This window comes from Calidris pugnax, unplaced genomic scaffold (assembly GCF_001431845.1).
Source record: "Calidris pugnax isolate Ruff unplaced genomic scaffold, ASM143184v1 scaffold105, whole genome shotgun sequence".
NCBI classification, from domain to species: Eukaryota; Metazoa; Chordata; class Aves; order Charadriiformes; family Scolopacidae; genus Calidris; species Calidris pugnax.
Genome location: NW_015090857.1, coordinates 938,603 through 956,495, shown reverse-complemented (window position 1 = coordinate 956,495; position 17,893 = coordinate 938,603). Strand labels below are relative to the sequence as shown.

The window sequence follows — 17,893 nt, the reverse complement described above, 5'->3', positions numbered from 1 at the left end:
TTCTGGGAAACTCCATCGGCCAGTTTCCATGAAGTGAATGCTGCACGTGGGGAGCTCAAAGAGAAGGCCTTGAACTCCTGTTCTACCACAGCAAAGCTCTTGTGCACTGGGCTGTGCTTCTCTAGGCCCACTTTTCAACATCTTGCTCCACAGCAGAGCACTGGGCACAGAACAGGCTTACTTCAAACTCCAAGGACAAGCATCCGTGTCAACTCTTGTGTTCCCACGGCTCTACACAATTTAATTAATGATATGATGATATGATGTGATATGATATGATACGATACACACACTCTATGGCTTTTGATGTGAGGACCTCCCACAACTGAAATTTAAAATCCTGTTCCTTCAAAGTTTAGTTAATTTCACCCACTTTCAATTATCTAAAAGACAGCTACATAATCTATGGTAGGCAGCTGGTCTCATTTTCTCAGGAGCAGAGGGCATTTCATCCCACTTGTTTTTGGCATACCTGAAGAAGGGCTAAATTGCCCTCTGGACTTGAATTGAGTATATATGCACATATATATGCAGCTGAAAAAAAAGAAAGTCAGAAAATGCAAAGGAAGGCACGGAAGCAGATGAACCTCAGTATTTTACTACGAAGTTCTGGCTTGCTCAGGATGAGGAAAAATCAGACTTCCCTTTCTCCACAGATTTCTGTTCACCTGCTAGAAATATGAGTAGGGTCTTCCGCCCTCCTGAAATGCTTTTTCACTTATTAAAATCTGAAGTTATCAAGCCAAAAGGAATCACTAATTTGAGTTTTCAAGAACATTAAGTCATTTTATTTTGACAAAGATTGAAAATGATCACCCACCTCCAAGTGCCACTTTTAATTCATTTTAGGAAATGTAGTCCAATGATGAGGAGATTAGGCTATAAGTAAAGGCATTTTGCTTCTGATGAATAGCATTCTGTGTGATACAGAGCAAACAACCTCCCCCTTCTCCTTCCTTTTGTTATGTGCAAAGCACAAATAATAATAGAGGCATCAATCTTCTTATTCCACATTGCTAAAATGTGAAAAACATTTCTAACAGCCCTAGATTACTATTTACAAAGTGATAACACACTTAACTATAATCTAAGTAAACCCTTAAGAAACCTGCATATTTTCACCCATTTATTTCTCTCACTCACAGCCTACTTAAAACTGGAGTGTGACTACCGTGACCTAGGGTTTATTTCCAGCTCTAGCTAGGAGGAATCTTGGAAAATACATTGATTTTTTTTCTCAAGTCTAGAGATGTGTTAGGTTTGAATAGCTTTTGGACACACTGTTTTAGCTCCTTGTCTGTAGAGAAAAATCTAAATCTAAAGCAAGGCATAGTTTTATTAGCTTTATTAGCTTTTTAATTTTTTTTTCAGAGAGTAAATCCAAGAATGTCATGAGCAAAAAAGGGTCATGAGTCATGACTTTCAGAACACATGATGAAAAGGAATGGAATCCTTTAGAGGACTTTGTGCTGTTCTGCAGTGCAAGAGACTAAGCTTCAGGTCTGTTTTCTGAGGTACAGTCAGAAGGAGCAAGGGAAGGACTGTGGTCGCACCTGAGGTATGGGAAGTGATGGTGTGTACAGGATTGAGGCAGGTGTTTCTGCTGCCATGTGCCCAATCTGCCAGAACAGCCCATACAGTAACTACACATTAGTAATTGATACTTCTGCTCGTTACCTGAAGCCTTCTGGATGTTGCTAGCTACCATCAACAAAGACTGAAAGTGGTCTTTGTTTTCACATGTTCTTTGCTGAAGAAACAAGTTCATTTCTGACAACTGAATGTAATAACTATTTTTATATGACACATGGATATAAATAAGCTTATTAAAGGAAAACATAACTTCCACATAAGTATTTAGTTTGGAAGATTTAGAAAATGTTAGATTTATACTTTCCAATGTAATTAGATGATGCTCTTTAGTATATCCAAGAGGACATAGCCTTTACTTATGGGACCCCTTGCTACCCTTGTCTCCACAAGACCTAATTCATTCTGGACATGAGATTGAATTAAATATAACACTAGTGGTATGAATCTTTTTTTTTTTACTGTTTTCCATCCAAATGTCCACTGGTGTAGATTTATTTACTTTCTTAAAGGTTTTCATTGTCCATAGTTTGTAGCAACAATACCACAGTAACTGAACCTAATAAACATTATTCAGTGCATGTTCACAACAGCTCACATAGGTATCAAGATTCTTCTAGGTGAACAACTGGATAACAGAGCAAAAATCCCCAGAATCTGCAAAATTTGGTTCTAACATGGCCATCAGAATGAGTTAGCTCATCCCAAGGGGAGACGATTTCTCCAAATATTGGTCATTTAAAAAAAACTATTTATATGTTCAACATACTGCACAAATATATTATGATTATTTTTATGTTACTTCTGTGAGAAAGGTGATTAAATATTATATTTCTTTACCACAGAGAGAGAGCATAAGAATTAGATAAATTCTCAAAATACACTGTAGCAAATTAACATGCAGCATAGGCATTGGTGTATGAGCTTTCTTCCAATGGCAAAAATAGGGTGAGTGAGTTGAAAATAACCCTATTTTTTGCAGGCTGAGGTAAGCAGAATTATCTCATATTTGACATAAACTAGAAACCTATAGACAAATACCACAGCTCACCTGATAGACTGGGAGATCACCCTAAGTCTGAGTGCTGATGTTGTAGAGACAGTGGTAATGGTAGGTCCAGAACTCAGGGCAGTGGAGGGTCCCAACCAGAGGCTCAGTCCTTCAGATCCCACTGAGTTATTGCAAATGATGTTGAACACTCTTGATTCTCTGAACACCATTCAAAAGGTACAGAACTTCCTTAAGGGCTCCGAAAATCTGAAAATCAAGATAAAGTTGGGCAGACATATTCAATGAACAACAGAAAATTAGCTGTTACAGTAATATTTTAGCTTAAAGGATTTATGTAGATTCACACAGCTCTCTGTGACACAAGATTAGTCTGGATGACGGAAAACTCTTGGAAGACACTACCTTCCAAATTCTGCAAGCTATGAGATAAACCAGTTGCAAAAAATAACAACATAATTTGCTACACAGTTCTGACACACTCCCATTCCCTGCAAGAAACACAAGTAGAATGGAAGAGCATGTGATCATCTGCTTAGGGTCTCTAAAATAATGAATGTGCAAAACAGAGCAAAAATGAGGTCAGGGAACAACCTAAATATTGGTATTTCTAGTTTTGAAATTTTTTTTGAACATTTAAAATTTTTTTGTAAAGTTACTGCATGAAACTTCGGTGACATCACTTTAGCTTAGCTTTCTCATTTAACTTCTTACTTTTTATAAGGCTACAAATTTAAGAAGCGCTGCCTTCAATACCTTTTCTCCACCTGCAATCATCTGCTTGAGATGAAGGCTCATGGTCCGTGCACAGTAGTAAGAGTATGATTTTATCAATGCAATAAAAAGGGAGGTTTGTGGCAGTGAATTTTATGAACACCCACATTCTTTATGCAGATAATACGGCAGAGTAATTATATTCATCCTGAGTAAATTACTTCTGAGTGCTGGTACAGATGAGAATGGGAACTTGTGAGAACAGGTTGGGTTGGAGTTGTGTTTCATTTCTTGATAATATTAACATAATCAGGTCTATGCGAGACTAATTAAAATCAGTTCTTACTAAAATCAATGGATCGAGAGGAAACTTGAAGGCTGAAGGGGAGGTATTTTTTAAAATTCATTAGTTAGTCTCTTCAACCAGCCAATGGAGAGAAGGTACATCCAGACTGTTTTAGAGTACCTGGTTTAGGTACTCTGAATTATTTTCTGTAAACAAAGATGACTCCACTGAATGCATAGGTACCCTGGGTACCTGCAGTGGCAAAAGCTAGGTATTTGAAAGTAGGTCATGAATGTGCTCAATAATTCCCCAAATGCCACACTAAGGTAAATATCCATAGAAGAACAAAATTCTGATCAGTGGGGTACGGGAATTTTTGCATAGCTTCTAGCAAATTTACTGAGTTGGCAAAATGTAAGTTTTTGGATGTCTCATGATATTCTCCAAAACAATCAGATTCTCATGGAAGCATCAACAAGTAATTTCTGGGACCCTCAGGAGAATTTCCCCTCCCGAAAGTAAGTTCCTGTTACAAATTGCAATAACCCTCAATTTGCAAACTGTGTAAACCCTTTCATAAACTTGGAGACATTTTTCTATGATGGAAAGTATTACGGAGATATAAACATCAGGCTTGCAAAAGAAATGGTTAAAGTAAGACAAGCGCTCTTAAGTTAGATAAATATAAATTATGGGCTAGTAACTCAGTTCCTTTCACGTATACACTTGATGTAGTCTTTACAATGGTTGAGTTAATTTTTTTGTTCTGCTGGATTTCATGCATAAGAAAGGGCACTGAAAGAACAGCTATTCAGTATCCTCATCTTATGTATCTTCTCTTCATTCACATCTTTTATCCTCATTATTCAATATGTCGGTCTTTCATTAATTTGCTTAACTCTATTCAAATCCTTAATTTTTTTGGACAAAATTATGAATTTTGCCATTGATTTTCCATGCCATTTTTGGCAATAGTATGCGAATACCTCACCAGTGTGACATTTTTATTATTATATTTCTGAGTTAAAATTAACCACTGATCACTGTCACATAACCTGGGAAATCCAATGCTTGATTTTTTAAATACCTAACCTTCAATAACACTTTGCATAGTCAGGCACAACTCCTGATGATGTCACTTGCAATTCTGATGAAAATCATAGAATCATAGAATTGTCCAGGTCTTCAAAGGCCATCTAGTCCAACCCCCCCGCAGTCACTGGTACACCCCCAACTAGACCAGGTTCCCAGGGCCTCATTGAGCCTCACCTTGAATATCTCCAGGGATGGGGCCTCAACCACCTCCCTGGGCAACCTGTTCCAGTGCTCCACCACCCTCACAGTAAAGAAATTTCTCCTCATCTCCAATCTCAATCTGCTCCCCTCCAGCTTGAAGCCATTTCCCCTCGTCCTGTCACTGCAGGCCTTTGTAAACAGGCTCTCCCCAGCCTTCCTGTAGCCCCCCTCAGGTACTAGAAAGGCTGCCATTAGGTCTCCCCACAGCCTCCTCTTCTCCAGGCTGAACAACCCCAGCTCCCTCAGCCTGTCCTCGTAGCAGAGGTGCTCCAACCCCCTGATCATCCTCCTGGCCCTCCTCTGGACGCGCTCCAGAAGGTCCATGTCTTTCCTATATTGATGGCTCCAGACCTGCACACAGCACTCCAGGTGAGGTCTCACCAGAGCAGAGTAAAGCAGAAGAATCACCTCTCTGGATCTGCTGGCAATGCACCTCTTGATGCAGCCCAGGATGGGATTGGCCTTCTGGGCTGCAAGTGCCCACTGCCTGCTCATGTCCAGCTTCTCATCCACCAGCACCCCCAAGTCCCTTTCCTCAGGGCTGCTTTCTAACACCTCACCCCCCAGTCTGTACTGATGGCAAGGATTGTTCTGGCCCAGGTGCAGAACCCTGCTCTTGTTCTTGTTGAACCTCATGAGGTTCACCTGGGCCCACCAATCAGATCCCAGGATTTTCTGTAAGGCCTCAAAACAACAAGAAATACAGCATCAGCTGGCTTTTACTTTGAGCAATCTGCCTACCCTCCCGCAAAATTCCGCTTGTAGAGATGCTGAAGGAGAATATAATCCATTCCTCTGTTTTAGTCAAGCTCAGCTGTTTGGTCATGAAAGTCCCTCCACTTTTCTTGTAACCCAATTCACCACACAGACTCCAGGACCTGGGAATGTCTGGCAGTGGTTCCACAGATAATAAATAGCCTATTTGGGTATACAACCCTTATACATTATCACAGCTGTCTATTTGCACATTGGGCAAGAGTTAAAAATATGGGCACTGGGGAGACCAAGTCTAAGATAGAATCATTCTGGTGTTGTTTAATTTCTGAATACAGAGAGAGCTTCTATTTTTTCTATACCCCTCCACCACGTACCCCAAGCATCCATTTCTGGATCTGACAGAAAAAAGATACCTGTCAGGAGAGATTCGTGGTCTGACAAAGGTTCTTACACTCTTATGCATGAGAAAACAGCACTAGAGTGTACCACAACACTTATATATACTTTCATAGACATTTGCTGTTAAAGGAGGAACTTTTATTATTTTGTAAATGACCAAACTCTTTTATTTTTCTGAACTTTTTGGCATTTTGGGCAAAATCCTTGGATTGAGCAGATACACATCATGAAAAACTTAATTTGGAGTGGACTTAGTTGCATTTATAAAAAATGCTGGTGATCTGAATGTTAGATAGTATAACCACCCCTGCCAATAGTACATTTACAATACAATGAGAGAAACGGAGGCATGACAGATTGAACTTGTCTAGCTTATTTTGGAGTTCTCTGTTTTGTCTAAGAGAGTTGAGAATGAGAATGAGTCATCCAAACAAGTCCAGATGAAGAACATGATATAAAAATTATTTTATATTAAAAACCCAAACCTGACTTCTAGATACTTAAATATATTCTTAGGTTTATTTTTGGTTGACTATGTGTTACAAAGCCAGGTTTCTTCTTTCCATTAATCTAGCTAAGTTGACTCCAAAGTAGAAAAAAAACCCCAACTCTGTGTCTAAAATTATTCATAAAATCGTCTAATACTGAACTGTTATTTCTAGAACTGTAAGCACTATAAGGTTTAACAACATATAGGTTTTTTAAGGTCTAATCCTGCTGTCCTCAGTGCTACAGGGAAGGCATTGGGTATTATGAGGACTCTCAAGCCCTTTTCATTGTTTAGAGATGTATTTCTTGTTCATCAAAGACATACAGCTTGAGAAACTTACCATGGCAACAGGTGATGCAGATACAGAAAAATACAGCTATAATGCAAATGAAAAAAGACAATAAAAGGCTTCTTCAATGTAAATTTTGCATAGGTATGTATGCTTACTACACACACACACATTCTGCTAGCTTCTTCTACTAGCCATCCAGCTGGCTAGTAAAGTGCAGAAGGCCTCAAGTGATATTCTCAAAACAAATCAGCTCCAAATACATCCTGTGTTTCATTTCCTGCTGCAATTTCTTACCTTTGCCTGCTGCTTTGCTAATTGCACTTTATTACCTCTTTTTGACCTGCTGAGTGACCTTAGCAAAATCATTCAGCTTCACTGTTTTTTTTAATTCTCCATTACAAGGCAGAGGTTAAAACACCTGTTTCCCTCAGTAAGCCTTTTGAGTTCTATGCAGGATTTTTTTAAAGTTCCAGAGGTGCTCTTCAAGCTTTATAAGAGCTTGGCAGCATTCTTGGTGTTACAGTAACAGATAGCTGTCTTCCTTTCTTTTAAATGAGCACTAGACTCCCTGGAGCATGTATCCCACAGGTCTTCACAGTCTAGCGGGCAGCCCATTTTGGCCTTAGATCTGCAAATACGTTCAGTCATGCTGTCAGTAAAGACTATGTAAAGTATTGCACCTTCTCGAGAAATCTATTTGTTAGTTCTCACTCCATGAAAATAAAGTGGTGGCAACCATAAAGGGATGAACTTGTTTGCCAAGTTGAGATATGGAGGCAGTGACAGTCCCATGCAAATACCTTTAACTAACTATTCTTCTCTTGCACAGAGGAAAATTAGTTTTGATGACATAAAAAGCAGAATCTTGGCGTTGGTACTGTAACTGAAATACTCCTCCTGGGTCAAAGTTATTTCACACTGTCTACTAAGCAGAACATCAGCTGCAATGACACAATTCAGCCCCTAACAGATGCATGTTCTCTTCCAATTTAATTAAATTAAAAAATTTACCTCAGATCAAATAATGAAATTCATATTCCCTTTTCATTCCTTGATGTCAGCATGGATTTTTAATGCATGAAATCCGAGCAAGATTTGCAGGACTGAATTATCCATCAAAAAGCTACTTTACTTAACTGGAATGCAACAAAATAGAGTATTCCTGTCTATTGTTTGTATCTTTACATCATGGATTCTAATACAGACATTGAAAAGGTACATAATGCTCAAAATACTGCACAGAATTAAAAAAATAACCTGATCAATTTTAAATACTCTGAGAATACTAATTTGAAGTCCTATATTATCAGCATTTCATTTGAATGAGAGTGTCCTTGATTACCTCTTCAGCTACAGTAGGTATATGAACAATTATATTTGTCTAGGAAGAAGAGGGGAAAAAAAGGAAAAAAAAAAGAAAAAAGAAAGAAGGTGCATGGGCAAGACCCTTCTGCTGAACTTTGCCAGTGATTGTACAGGTTTGATGTAAAGTTCAAGAAGAAATTTAAGAGTTCAAGAGTTATTAGCTGAGCAATGAATATAGAGTCATACGTGAATATAGTAAACCATGACAAAATAATCACGTCTTGTTCCGTTTACTGTGCAGAAGTAAAGAAAAAAAAACAAAACAAAACACCCAGAATGGTAAGAAGTCATAACTGAGCAGCTCAGCAGTTTGCACTGCTGCCCTGTTAGTGCTGACACGGTGTGAAGGTCCTGGAATGAAAGGGCATAGCAAAGAGATATTCACTGTTTTCCTGCGAGTAAGCCATCCATCATCAGCTACTGCATCCAGCATGGCAAGAACAGTGTCAGACATGATATAAGTAAGCATTCTCACATTTTATAATAACACTGTATTACAAGAAACTACATCTCAATTAAATCAATAGGGTACAGCAGCAACACGAAGAACCAAGAAACATTGTTTTCAGAATTAATTCTACTCTTTTCAGGGCACTCAAGCATTTCCACTATCCTCCTTGTACACCCAAATGTTGCTAAAAGCTATCAGAAAGTTTTTGTCGGTTCTATAAAGCATTTTGAAAAATTCTTTGGACATACACAGGATTTACAAAATTAACTGCACAGCTTTTTCTTTTTTTTCTTTTTTTTTTTTTTTCCTTTTTATATGTGAATGATGACCTATACCATTACAGCATGGGTGTGATCTTCCTCCAATAAACCTTCTTTCTGATTTACAGGTTTGAAATATGAAAGCCTGAAATTGCTTTCTCAATAAATCTTGCCATTCTCTGGTAAAGCATCCTAGATTTCAAAGTTAATTAAATTATTTTAAGAAAAGGAACATTTATGTCTTTCAATAAGTACTAAACACAACTCTTTATTAGGATTTATCAAAGGAAAACAAACCTTCAAAACAGTGATATGTTTTTAGAAGTTTCGATACCTGCATTTCTTATGCTTAAGTTGACGGATTGCTTCTGTTCGAGAATGAAGTCTTTGTTGCAGATATGCATGATTTAGAGATGTATTTCAACAATTTTAAAATGGGTTATAATATAAATTAGTCAACCAGAGATTTTGAAAGGGCACAAAATCTTTCCAGTACTCATACTGGGAGCTACAGGTCATCTTTATATTCCACTGTTTCAGAAAATAAATACAGCAGACAACATGTCTTCACTAAAAGGTATCAGCATATTCATGAGCAAAGCTCATAATTTGCCTAATAACTACGTAGATCAGCAAATCTTTCAGTGGGAATAATTTTCCTTAATGTCTCCAAATGAATGTTAGCATCTAACCTACAGGACCAGAAATAAAACCAATTGAAGAAAAAGGAAAGGCTTAATGATTTCAAAGGTTTCATCCAGGTCCCAATGAGCAATAATAATGACTAGGAAACTGTAATTAGCTGACAACAGAGCGGAAGACAGTGATCATCTTTGAAGCTGTAATTGGTCTGAGAAAGTTACCTGTGTGCTTTTTCTGGCCCCATAGACTAATACAGTAAAATGGATAACATGATACTTTTTTTGATAACTCTTGGGTTCTAATGACTAATGGAGGTCATAGATTGCATCGAAGTTTTTAATGGAGGACAAGAAACTTCAGAAGATATTTGGCTTGTTTTTCTGTTTAGCAAATATTTTTCAATTTTTTTCTGTGATTTTAATTATTACTTAGGGTTCTTTTTGTACTTTGGTTAATCTGTTAACAAGAAACGGTGACTTGAAATAGCAACATATATGATCTTCATTCTTTTGACGTATCTTTTGACATGTCTTTTGACATTACAGCTAGCCTTTTCAATTTTTGTAAACTCAATTTATTGGGATTTTTGTGTAAAAACTTTGTCATCTCTTAGTAACATATTTTTTTTTTTTTGATTCCTACCTTGATTAAATGCATCTACAAATGAACAGTGCCCTCCTGAACCCTAAAATTACATATGTTCTGATATAGGGATAAGTGAATTCTTTGTGACATAGGGTACATTTATAACCTATTCTATGATTCTGACTGTATGAATATTTTTCCCAAACAGCTTATTCTTGCAATACTTGCAATCTTGAGCCATTTGCTGAAGTTTTACAGCATTATAAAAGAATTCAGGTAATCCTATGGAAAAAAATACTATTTCTTTAACATCTCTGCTAGAACATTGTTAGTAAATAGATTCTAGAGGAAGATTATAATTTTGGTTAGATTTGGTATTTGTTTCACAATGTTACAGGAAAACAATTTTTCTGTCAAAATATGTAGCTGCTTAGGAAATTCAGGTAGAGTTTCTCAGTTATCTTTTCATTTTAGATAGTATTCTTCCATAAAAGAAAGGAAATGTAACAGCAAAGTTTACACAGTGTGAGGTGTCTCTAAGTAGGCTGCATGGAGAACACCAATATCCAGTGATGTCCCTATTTAATCTTTATATAATCTTGTCTTGCTTCTGCAATATTACAATACAATATGGAAAACCTTCTACGACTTCTCTTCCTTAATGGAGTACATTTTCCTTTCAGCTGATAACAAAGACTTTTTCTCTCTGATGTTTTGTTTATTCTCTCACTCTCCATCACCACCATTTATAATTTTGTAACTGCATTATTTGACACTTGCAAAACTTTGGACTTCTAGAAAGACAGTGCACAAAACAACACTTCTGTTAAACACGAAAGAAATACATCACTAATGTAGACCAAATTGGTTTTTACTTGAACACAATAAATCGCTTACTTGTTCTTGATTTTAGCCTTCGGATAATAATCCTGGATGATATTTCATGAGGACTACCATAAATCCATATTCTCATTATAAAATGTTCAGACTTTTAACTCATGGATGTTCATTATCGTGATTCTAATGGTAACTTGGTTACTTTACTAAATTCCAGATACTCAGCTCAGTCCGTTAGTCCTGGGTGAGGTCTGGCAGCTCCCTCACATTAGGGAGACGTGGGCTCTTCCAGCCTGCTCTGTGTGGTGACCATCCCTTCCTTCAGCACCACCATAGACCCAGTAATCTGTTTTACATGCACTCTCACTTCCACTGACATGGGTGTTACTGGGATTAGAAGTCAGCCCACGTTCAAGTAGAATTGAGTAATTATTGCTGGGTTATAGACCGAATAGGGCAGGTGCAGTAAGGAACATCTCCTAGGTTTATGGCTATAGCTCCATTATTCTGAATGGAGGTTGAGGACCTCATTGAGCTAGAAGAACATTGTCAACATCCTTTGAGGTGAGATCAGGTGTGCTGTACTTCCTAAGGTTCTTCATTTATTCATATGAAGATTTAAGATCTTCTTGTTTAAAGAGTGTAAGATAAGCTGTATAGGAAAGAAATAGTTATATGTTGCTACTTCGTTTTCTGATAAAGGTTTTTACTCTAGAGATATCTAATTTTTTTCAGTTAGAATGGCTCTTGAACACATGGAACAAGTCTGCTAGACAAAATAGTCCAGTAGTGCCATTTTTCCTCATCTGTTACTTTTCCAGTAGCTTGTCCCTGGTGGTGCAGCTCTGTGGGTTCTGCTCCAGCAAGTGACAATGTTCTCAGCCCCTTGGTGCTTCCTTCCTACTCTGATCCTAGCTGGACTTGAAAATTGCTCCCTCCTCTCAGACTAAATTTCCAGCAAGTGGAGCTGTGTCAGTGTAACACATGAAGCTACATATTCCATCAGTGTGCAATCCACTCCACTATGGGATCGCCATTCCAACAATGTGGGCTCTCAAACGTTGCATGACCCACCTCCAGAAATCAACAGTTTTGAAACTGGCTCATTGATTCTACTCATAACAAATAATTTTTGGAATGTGAATTGTTTGCATTTATAGTGCAATAGCTTACCTATTTAGGGCAATAAGGGTTTTCACCCAGGAGTCATCTACTATCTTATGAAAGCAAAGAATATTTCAAAAATAGACAACTCCATTTTAAAAAGAAAACAATGAAAAGGAATATTTTTCTTGATGCTGCAGAGGTACAACTATGAATATTTCAGTGTAATTATCACAGAATCATAGAATGGTTAGAGTTGGAAGGGACCTTAAAGATCATCAAGTTCCAACCCCCCTGCCCTGGGCAGGGACACTTCCCACTAGAGCAGGTTGCTCAAGGCCCCATCCAGCCTGGCTTCAAACACTTCCAGGGATGGGGCAAACCTGGCTTTAAACACTTCCAGGGATGGGGCAAGTATATTATGTAAAATAAATAATAATATTATGTAAAATTCTATTATGTAAAAGAATATATTTGACAGTTTTAAGTACTGAAAATTTAGCGCATTGCTTTCATTTAGATATCAAACTGAAAAAAAAATATCTTAGAAATCTTACTTTCATTTAGATATCAAACTGAAAAAAAAAGTAAATCTTAGAAATCTTTGAATGGAAATTTTGCTTTTTCAACCCTTGTTCTCTTTTCCAACATTTTTTACTCCTTGTTTATTCAATACTAGTTTTTCTTCCTATTACAAACAAAACCACTTGATATATGAATTCATCTAAAGAAAATGTTTAGTTGGTGACTAGTGTCTTGGAATCATCTGTAGCACAGGTGAAGTTCTGTGTTTTCTGATGATGTATGTGAGTTTTCATGGAATTATGGCTGACCTGACTGGTGGATGTGTAGAATACACCGCAGCTTTTCATGGAAGACCTCAAGATGACTGCTAATTAGAATAACCAGACTCCCTTGTTACTCTTTCACAAATTCATAAAGTGGATTTCTTTAGTGAGACATAGCTGATTAACTGTAAGACTTCTTCAGAAAGTGATTTGAAATACACTTTGTAGTTCGCACAGAACGGCACATGAAGTCATGGGTAACATCATACTAATTTCCTGAAAATCAGTAGAACAAATGTTCACATAAACAGTTGCTTGCACTGACTTACTAATGTACTTTTTCTAAATAATTCTTGTATAAAAACAGTTCACAATGTATCATTTTACTGACGCAGTCTGCATTTTTTTAACCTGCACAAATAATTGATGTGAAATGAACTTTGAGACAATAATATTAAAGGACACTGCTCTGCTATAAAGCTGTATTTATTGGTGTCCATCCTCAAGGAGTTCACACTACTTACCCTCACATAAAAATCTGATGCACAAGTGAGAAATTAATTTTATGTACTTTGCCCTGGATCTCACATCAGGTATGATCTGCTCACAGTTTTGTGTAATTAATCATTTCAGTAAGGCATAGGAGCGTTTCCTGAAATACCTATATAGTAAAATCTATAATGTATAATAATCCATAATCACAGTTATACCAGTACAAAACTGTATTCATAGCAGTGGAGCATGGTTTTCTTATCTGTATAGACATAAAATATACTGATTGAAGCACATTTGTCTAACTACATGCAAGGTGGATGGATGGAAGCTTTTTGCTATAGTTGTGCACTCACACTGATGTGACTATAATATGCAGACAAATCTTAATGCTGTGTTATATCATTTTGGCTTGTAGAGTGGTTCTAGCACATAAATCAAACTCATTTTTAAAGGTCTTGAGGCAACCCTCTGGAGGGGAAAATTAAGCCCTTTATACCCTGTTATACAACGGAACTTGTGGCTTCTAAGTAACCATTGAATACACCAATAGGTGGAAACCATTAAATCAGCCAGACCGCAATCAGGGGAGAAGATGCCAGAGTAGTAAACGTGTCCAGGATTGTGCATTTGCTGTGCAACATCATCAGTTTTGCTAATTAACTCTTATCTAGTTTAACAATGAGAGAGGAAGAGAATTTGCACTTTTTGTGTTGTGGCTAGGTTGGCACTTATGGGTGAATGGAAGTATCTGAGCTGATTTTCTTCTTTTATTTTTCCAGCAATGACATTTGTCTTTAATCAAAAATTTCATACATAATCTGAAGTCTATATAAGAAGGTTATCCAAGATACACCTTTATCTTTAAATGTATTTAGTAGAAAGATAGAAAGTTATGCCTTCATCCATGCCGTTGCATGGTAAGACAATTAATGTCTCTCCCTGTCTAAAGCATAAAAAAGAAAAACCTACCAAGCAAATGAATATATAGCAAAATTCCTGTCTCTTTATAGATACTTTTGTCATATGAAGAAACGATAAATATTTTGAGGAGGAAAGGTAAGGCAGCATTGTATTTTTGCATGTCACGTGAACAGTTTGTTTCCAAAATGTAGGCATGCTTTTAATAAACACTGGCTCTTGTGCTCTGCAGGACCATTCCCATATTTACCATTATAAGGCTAGATCACAAGACTTCTTTCATTTAAATGAAGGGTATCATACCATATAAAAGCAAATACTTTGATTGCCATTACCCTGCTACGCAGGGAAACACTGCAGGAAAGAATTCTTTCATTTTAAAATTTTAGCTGAATATGTTTCCGCGGGTTAGTAAAAGCAAACGCACAGATAAAATGAGAAACAGGAAAAAAACAACCAAAACCCCTGAGATGTGGCAGAGCTTACCTGACCACTTCCCAGCAGATCTGCTGCTTGGCTCTCCGGTGCCTGCCCGTCCCTGAAACAGTGAGACAGAATAAACTCAGTGTGACCATCACGCAGCCCACTCCGTCCACTTTTAACACTTCCAACGACAAAACATACGCTTCAAAAACTACTCAAAAAGAGCCAGCATGCAACTCCAGCTGCAAGAGATTTTGTTCACAAACTGAACAGCAATAGGCCTGTACTTTATTCTCATCAAAAAAGTAAACCAATCACATTGACAAAAAGCCACTGTAAACAAAAAGACTGTATTTAAAGGATTAACAGTTTTGGCATCCCTACCATCAAGTCTTCTGTTCTTTTTTTTTTTTCATTTCATCAAAATTTAGGTTATATATTTGTTGTTAGCAAGAGTTGCATTACTATTATTGTTAATTTTAGTTCTGTTTATTACCTTGAGGGTTATATATTGTAGAATAATTTTGTTGTCACTAGTTAATGTTAATTAGTTGTTTTAATAGCCTATATACCTATCTGTTATCTTTTGGTAGGTTTACTTTTTTAACTATCAGTAACTTAATAACTGAGAATATTTAACATAACTGTTGCATACTCAAAATTACAGAGTTACTATTAGTGTTACCTGTTTAACGTTTAGTCATCCTTTGAGTCCTGCGACATATTTCCTTAATAATCATCAGCCATCAAGTCTGATAGTCTCAAAAGAAATATCAGCCCTCTAAACTGCCTTCAAGGGCGATGATATTTAGCACTGAAAATTACAAATAAAGTTTTTGAAGTTGAGTACCAACAACTGGGCAGTGACACTGATGATTTGTTTATCAAGACAAATTGTTGTATACTACAAAAAATGCAGTCAACGCACTCTTCTGAGTGAAAACAAATAGGTGAATCTATGCAATGCTTACATGTTGAATGGGATATTTAATGTGCGGGGAAACTCAAAGGTTGAAGAACTAGCATTTAGACAGTCTAACAGTGGTAAGTGGTAATCTTACCTCTTTAAACTCCATTACATTCTCACGAGAGACATGCTAATACAAACAAGTCAATCAGAGTTTGTGTTTAGCAAGATCAAGCTTAGAGGATAGTTTAAAATCCATTTATTGTTCTAAAGCATTTTTTTCCATTAACATGTTATACATTAGTGGATACTAACCATGATTCATGTAACAGTTTAGTTTGTTAACTTTTAAATTATTTAACAACCAGAAGTTATTAATACAACTTTTAAAGTCTTACACAAAAAATCTTAAAACAGGCTTGGGTTCATTTTTGTAATTTTTATATAAAAAACATTTTAGGCATCTCTTGAAAAAGAAATAAAGCAGGCATTTAAAGCTAGAAAACAAGTAATTCCAAATTTAGTTTGTTACAAAAGGTTTCAGCTTTATTGACAAATTATGGCAAACATATTTGACAAAATTATGGTTTCCTATTTAGAGAAGCTTACACATGGAACTTTATGTGATTTTTTTTTAACAAATACAGGTTAAAACACTGAACAAATTCAGTTAGCTACATACATACAGTAGCTGCTTGTTTTCAACCCCATTAAAACAGCATTTAAAATTAAATTTACAAACTTAATATCGAACATCTTAATCTAAACTAACATATATTAAAAAAGACAGGTTAAAACATCTTATCTACAGCTTGATTATTGTCCGGTTCAAAAAAAAAAGAAAAATAAAAGGAAAAAAAAGAATCATATTACAGTCTTTCAGCAACCCTAAACAAAAACTCAGCCTTAGCTAGTATGTAGAGAGACTCAAGATCTGTAACAGTGTCATGCTTTCTAAGTTACACACAGCAATGAATACAACCAACAGAACATCATCTTTGAATGGTTTATAGACAACGCTTGCCAAAGGTTTTTTTGTCTCTGTTTTTTTTTAAGTCCGTGTTATAAAATAATACTAATGCCAATGTCACTCCAATGTTATAGGAAATACAAGTAGTACATAGGATAATAATGAGCAGTAATCCCTAGGATAGAAAAGAAATGGACTATTACTTGTCTTGTTGCTGTTTATGTGGAGACCACAGGCTATTAATTGTCTTTGAGATGAGGTCACAGATGAGGAGGACCTTCAATATCTACCATAGGGGTGTTCCCTGTAACCCCCTCTGGCTGACCTTGGAGGTGGTGCCTTTAGGCTGGAACGGGTTGTGGCCCATTCTTCTTGTGCTAAAAACAGAAGAGAAAAGATATGTTTTGTAAATATCTAAACTTGATAGAACAAAGTGCTGCTACTGCTACTGTCTGTCAAAATTCTCCAGGGTTTCGGCTGAAAGCTTTACAAAAATACGATGAGAATGGTGTTAGGATCCATTTCTTTACCCTCCCACAAAAATTTGCAGAAAACTAATCTTCTGCTTCTCTACACAGGAAACCTGCCTATCTCAGGATGAAAAAAACCTTACTCCTTCATGTTCAGCAGAGAATGAATACCTAGTGTGGTGGCAGTACAGTCAGCTCTGGAAAAATCACTGCACTAGTCTGCCAGCTCAGAATTTATTTGATGTTTTGAGCTTCTAGCTTTTAAGCTAAAGTACCAATGTGAATAACATTTAATGCAGTTGGTATGTTAATAAGATGAGGAGTTGAATCACGAAAAGATAATAGAAATACATTTGATTTTTTTCTTCCATTTGAGACCAGAAGAAAGAAAATAATGGAAGAAAAACAATGTGCAGAAATGAAGCTCCTACATTACGCAAAAGAGATTTGCCAAATAGTTTTTACTTTATGTTATCTTTAAAACACTTTTTCAAATTTGTGTGAATGAAGTATGCCTGGGAAGAATAAGTTAAAAAACTTCAAGGCTAGTTGAGGTTAAGTTTTTACAAGGCTTCTTTTATTTTTTTCTGGAAGTTAAGCCTTCTGAAGGAGCAAACAGGAAGCTACCTACAGTTGTGGTCCAGCAGTTGAACCCCAAACTTGAACTCTCTCCTCAATCAGCTAGAGGATCATAATTTCTGGTTTTGTCTTCCACTGACTTCAACTGATCATAGACATGGCAATTAAAATGGAAATGCAGAAATCACAGTATATCATCTGTCTTATAGCACATCATCGGGCAGTGTTACTCCTGTTACAGTAGTTGTAGAATACAACTGACATACACAGGTTCACCCAAATGTTCAAAATCTCTACATACCCCCC

General features: G+C 36.7%; 2 long non-coding RNA genes across 2 annotated transcripts in view; both read right to left on the bottom strand.

The window, feature by feature from the left end:
• The window catches only part of LOC106889156, a 33,757-nt gene extending 18,975 nt beyond the window's left edge, over window positions 1–14,782 (bottom strand). The window contains exons 1-2 of the long non-coding RNA XR_001412263.1: window positions 14,725–14,782; window positions 2,642–2,848 (exon numbers count right to left, since the gene is read on the bottom strand). This is a non-coding gene — a long non-coding RNA (uncharacterized LOC106889156). The remainder of the gene's footprint in view (window positions 1–2,641; window positions 2,849–14,724) is intronic.
• Window positions 14,783–15,810: 1,028 nt separating this feature from the next.
• LOC106889159 overlaps window positions 15,811–17,893 on the bottom strand; it is a 38,317-nt gene continuing 36,234 nt past the window's right edge. Inside the window, exon 3 of the long non-coding RNA XR_001412264.1 lies at window positions 15,811–16,915. This is a non-coding gene — a long non-coding RNA (uncharacterized LOC106889159). The remainder of the gene's footprint in view (window positions 16,916–17,893) is intronic.